Source organism: Sprattus sprattus (assembly GCF_963457725.1).
Source record: "Sprattus sprattus genome assembly, chromosome: 14".
NCBI classification, from domain to species: Eukaryota; Metazoa; Chordata; class Actinopteri; order Clupeiformes; family Clupeidae; genus Sprattus; species Sprattus sprattus.
The window spans coordinates 6028110-6034160 of NC_137912.1; positions in this window are offsets into that span (position 1 = coordinate 6028110).

Sequence of the window (6051 nt, forward strand, 5' to 3'; positions counted from 1 at the left end):
AGAGAGAGAGAGAGAGAGAGAGAGAGTGTGTGTGTGTGTTTTTGAATAGTTTTTATTTTTTAATATTTACTATGTTTAAGCGACACCTTGTGGTAGGCAGGCTAAAATATGGATGGTCTAAATTCCTCCTCACTTTTCTCGAATCAACAACATTTCGGCGAAGTTACTAATGCAAAATCAGATTTTCCCGTAATGGAATTTAAATAGTCACTGTAATTTATTACCACCATCACACACTACATTTTTATAAGTTATCCATGCAGAAATTCAGGTATCTCTGATGGGTTTGGGTGTGTCCTTTCATCTGTACATTCATCATAAATAATATACAACAGCTGTATTATATCATGCTACAGCGCTCAACGCATGCGCAAGACAATTTAGTCTTAAATCTAATTCACACAATGGAACATTTCCATCAGGTTGTTCAACAATACGTGTTTCTTCTCCTGCTGTGCAGACAACTTGTCCAGCCCTCTACTCTGCAGTCTCCACTGTAAGAGGTAGTGATTTCAGCTTGTTCAAGCTATTGTGAAGACTGAGTCTTTTAGCAAATGTGCTATCATTCACTTTTGGATATGAACCAGCAGAATAAAAATGTTAAGCAAAAGCAGACCTCCCTCTCTAGAGAGTCTGTAAAGCACATAGTTAGTTATCTTCTGCATCCATTTCCTGTGCTAAATGTAAGCACGTCTCCAACAGTTAAATAGAGGAGAGGAGAGGAGAGGAGAGGGAAATAGAGGAGAGGAGAGGAGAGGAGAGGGAAAAAGAGGAGAGGAGAGGATGGGGGAGGAGAGGAGAGGAGAGGAAAAAACAGACTCTCCACTGATGACCAACAGAAAAAAAACATGAACTCTCAGGACCTCCATTCTGTGACTCACCCTCACCCTCTCTACTGTTCTTTATGACTGGAGAACTTTCCATAAACAGCTTTTATTGTTGCACATATTTATAGATGCCGTTGGGGCATATCGTCGTATCCTGTTGAAGCAGCAATTCATATTTAGGTAACACAATCACACATCGTGATTTTGCTCCAAGAGGATTGCAAAACAAAAGAAAAGAAAATGTGTGATGAACATAAGACAGCCAAAAAGGGCTGAGTCGATGATATGTGCAGTGCAGCCCTGGGCTGTCACAATGGGGTCTCTGTAGGGGTACTCTTCAATTAATGAACTCCCAATTTATTTCCACTGTAAAAAAAAAGGATGTGTCTGTAGTTTTCTAAAATGTTGCAGGTAGCCAACCCCTTGATCAGCAATAGTCCTGAGCAGTGGCGGGTCTTGGCCTCAGAAACACAGGTAGTTTTCATGGTCCCAAGCAGTCAAGAAGACCATGAGAAGGGATAATAATAATAATTATCAGACTTTAATCGCACAAGCAACACACTGCACACGTGAATACATGGAGGCGACACAGGACACACACACGCATACGTAGGCCTGAGGTTGTTTGTGAATTTAGCTACTGCATTTATCCCATCCCGGACTGTCCTTCCTCCAGGACCCCAGGAGCAGTGGGCAGCCTTAAGGCGCCCGGGGACCAGGCGAGGTGAATCATCTGTCTTGGTCAGGGACCGACGAAGAGTGTTGTGTTGCATGTTTTTTCTGTTGGGGTTCTAAGTGGAGTAAACCCCTTGTGAACACGGGGAGCACATGCAAATGATGCAGACGCAGGTGATGATGCAGACGCAGGGGATGATGCAGTTGCAGGTGATGATGTAGACACAGGGGATGTGCATCTTTAGCTGAACTGGAAGAGCAAATGCTAACGATTCCATACTCATTGGTTTAATACACAATGTATCTATCAGCAAATCTACATTTATGTACCTGCATGGCAAGGTTCACAACTTGAGATCAAAGCACCTGCTACATGGAGATGTATGTCTGAAATCTTTATGCAGAATCAATTTGTTTTGCTTTCCTTTCATCATCAATGTCTTTATTTATAAAAAAATAAATATTGTTTCGCTGGTTATCTCAGTCTAAAAACAAACGAATCTAAGGCCTGACAGCATGATGTAGAAAGTAGATGCTAGGCTTACACACTGTTCACACGTACGCGTTATAATGCGTTGATGCGTCAGGGTTAACGGATCCCTATTCACTTTGAATGGGGTGTCGTTGTAGCTCATATGTGATGAATGTTATTATGCAATTGGGCAGTTATTTGTGTGACAACAGAGGATACTATTAAGAGAGGGTACTTTCTGTTAGTGCTGCTTTGAAGTAGCATTGTATAAGAGTATTTGGTGTTATCAATTGAGTGTTTTGGTGGTTGTTGTGAATTTCGCAGGAAAGATGAGATGAAGTGGATTGTAAAGAAAAAAACTAAACCAAGCATGTATCTGTGTGTATCCAATAAATGTCACGTGTACATGTTTTTATATCTTGTCGAGTGGTGCTGTCAGGCTGTTCAGACAGTGAGAATGCAAAACGATGATTGCATTAACAGGTGCACATGAGACATTGTATGCAGTGGTATACGCAGGTATACGGAGTATACCCACTTATTTTTCAGTCAGCAATGCGTATACCCACTTCTCAAAACAGGGCATTTATCCTGTGCCGTATGGGCTGCTTAAAACGATTAAGGGTATACCCACTTCTCCAGGGAACACTACACCACTGATTGTACGTCAGTGGTTTCTGGGTTATTAGGTGACACTATTGAGTCTGTTAGATTAGACAGGATTCTGGCAGAGGATCTGAGGAAAAAAGGACTTAAAATCGAACCCACAGTTTTCATCACATGAGCACAAATGTAATTGTACTTATTACAGTGCTGCTGAGTGAAAGTGCTTTGTGTTTCTATCCTATCGTTGTGTATTACTCCAGGGCGTGTATGAAAAACTTTTCTGCTCCAACTAACTTCGACAATATTTTATCTTGTAGCTGGCCTTGGCACCCACACACACACACACACACACACACACATTTAGTCTAGCAACGTGATGGCCTTTCTTTGGCATCTTTCCATGTATTTATTTAAGCACACACAGAGTCTTTACATACCTGATACAGAAGGCAGGGAAGTCAGACAGCCTTGTACACGGACACAACACACTAGGCAGGGGTCAAGTGGATAACAGGATTACGCACTAACATTAACACAGGCTGGAAAACACAGGCGCATTCTGAATTGGAACATTAGACCCATAACTTCACATTAACACATCACACACATGCACAGCATTATGGGGTGAAGTCACATCACACACACCTCAGGAAGTGCACGACTCCCATGCATGCTACACAACCCACCACCAAGCAGGTCAAGTGTCCCCAGTGACCCAGGCATTTAAAACTAATTACATTTACATTTAGTCATTTAGCAGACGCTTTTGTCCAAAGCGACGTACAAGGGAGAGAACAGTCAAGCTAAGAGCAATAAAACCTGGTGTAACAATAAATACTGCTTTTTTTTTCAAGAAATAGAAAAAGACATACGTAGAAAGAAAAGAAGTGCGTGACTGTCACTGCTTAACTGCAAGTTAAGCCATGGTGCCAGTTAGGAAGGGAGGTGCTCTCTGAAGAGTTGGGTCTTTAAGAGCTTAATTCTCTCAAGTGCTGGTGAAGTTTGTGTTGCTGTTTGGGAGTGCCCCTGGGGGGTGCGTCTGTCGCCGTGGCGAGGGAGGAAGCTCTGCTCTGGGTCAGCTGCTGGTGGTCGATGTGCTCCGGCCCGCTGTCCTCGCTGGCTGCTGTCAGTGCTGGGGGGCTGCTGTCAGTGCTGTGGTTGGAGGGCTGCTGTCAGTGCTGGGGGGCTGCTGTCAGTGCTGTGGGGATTGGGGGCTGCTGTCAGTGCTGGAGGGCTGGGGGGCTGCTGTCAGTGCTGTGGTTGGAGGGCTGCTGTCAGTGCTGGGGGGTTGGGGGGCTGCTGTCAGTGCTGGGGGGCTGGGGGGATGATGTCACTGCTGGAGGGATGATGTCACTGCTGGGGCTGGGGGGCTGCTGTCAGTGCTGGAGGGCTGGAGGGATGATGTCACTGCTGGAGGGATGATGTCACTGCTGGGGCTGGGGGGCTGCTGTCAGTGCTGGAGGGCTGGAGGGATGATGTCACTGCTGGAGGGATGATGTCACTGCTGGGGCTGGGGGGCTGCTGTCAGTGCTGGAGGGCTGGAGGGATGATGTCACTGCTGGAGGGATGATGTCACTGCTGGGGCTGGGGGGCTGCTGTCAGTGCTGGGGGGGAAGATGTCAGTGCTGGGGGGGATGATGTTAGTGCTGGGGGGGATGATGTTAGTGCTGGGGGGATGATGTCAGTGCTGGGGGGGATGATGTCAGTGCTGGGGGGATGCTGTCAGTGCTGGAGGGATGATGTCATTGCTGGGGGGGATGATGTCAGTGCTGGGGGGATGATGTCAGTGCTGGGGGGGATGATGTCAGTGCTGGGGGGATGATGTCAGTGCTGGGGGGGATGATGTCAGTGCTGGGGGGGATGATGTCAGTGCTGGGGGGGATGATGTCAGTGCTGGGGGGCTGCTGTCAGTGCTGGGGGGGATGATGTCAGTGCTGGGGGGGATGATGTCAGTGCTGGGGGGCTGCTGTCAGTGCTGCTCGCTGGGGAGACGTCATCCTCACCCAGCGCTGTCGCACACGGGGCAGCCCTTTCTGGAGTCGCTTTGTCTCGGCCCTCGCTGCGCTGACAATGCTTACAGTACTCCATACACGCCCTGACTGGAGTACTGCTCTGCACATGGCCATCTGGACAGCTTGGTGGAGAATTTTTAAGTCAGAGTCTTGCAGAGTCTACAGCCACCGAGCCAGCTGTCTCTCCGGCTCTTTGAAGTTGAACGGCCAGGTGAGAGAAGGATGATCACAGCAGGACACAGCAGAATTTCACATTTACACATCACACACACAGCATTATGGGGCAAACTGTCACCACACACACATTAAGCGCACAACTCCCATGCACGCTCCCATGCATGTTTTCTGTAAATAATTGAAAAATGAGACACTGTACCCCTTTTGAAACTAGGGCGAGAAGAGTTCAACAGAAGCAGGTCTCCCTCTGAAGACATCCTGCACAGCACATAGTAATCTACAGGATCCATTACAATTGCACAGTACAAATAGGAGCAGTTTCAGAACTGCAGAACAGTTTATATTCTATGGCTCTCACTACTGTGCCCCTCACAGTGACCTCGGTGACTCTCACACGTTCACTCATCCCATTTCAGCTTCACACTTTAATGTGCATTGTGTCGTATCTGGACAACGTGTCCTCTGTTCAGAAATTGAGCAAGACATTAAAAGGATGGTGATAACATTTCAAGTGAAATGGCGTTAATAGCTAAATGTATGATGGCGGTAACACCGGCAAGTCAGCAGTTGTAGGGTCAGTCAAAATGCTGAGTAATTGTTTTCTGTAACACTTATGTTCACCGTGGAGTGCAGCCCATGGCTGTTGCCTAGGGATCTCATCGGTGGAAAGGATGGAAAAGGGGACAGGCTATTTGTCTGAAGGCATTTCTCATTGTTTCCACAATTACAAATTCTGCGTTGATAATCCTATTTCTTTTAATATGTCACAGGTGTGCAAATCATTTGGTTGCAAAAGCCAGTGAACAGTGGCAGTTATTTACATCAGTAACACAGGCAACAGGTCCCCTAAAGGTTAATGGCAGTTAAGAGATTAGACACACGAAATGGAGTGCAGAAAAAGCACTTCACCACTGGTGAAGGGAAAGGAAAGATAAATATGTTCTTTGCTTTGCTCATTTTACATTGACCTTCCCAGTGCCAAGAAATTACCTGAACAGATACTGCCATGGTGTCTGGAATGAATCAATATTTGTGTTCCAATGGTTTAATGTCATGTCTTGAAATAAACTAGGCTTTCACGGAGGGCAATTACGCTCGTGCCCATACCCGCTCGTTGCGGTAGAGGGCGTTAATGGCTTTGCTGTCATGCAGAGGTGAGGCGGACCTTCAGTGAAAAAAAAAAAAAAAAAACATAGTAACAGTATCCTCGTCCGCCAAAGAGTCCTCGGTTGGACAACGTTACGGTACGCTCTGAGTGAGGCCACCCGTCTGTGTGTATAAC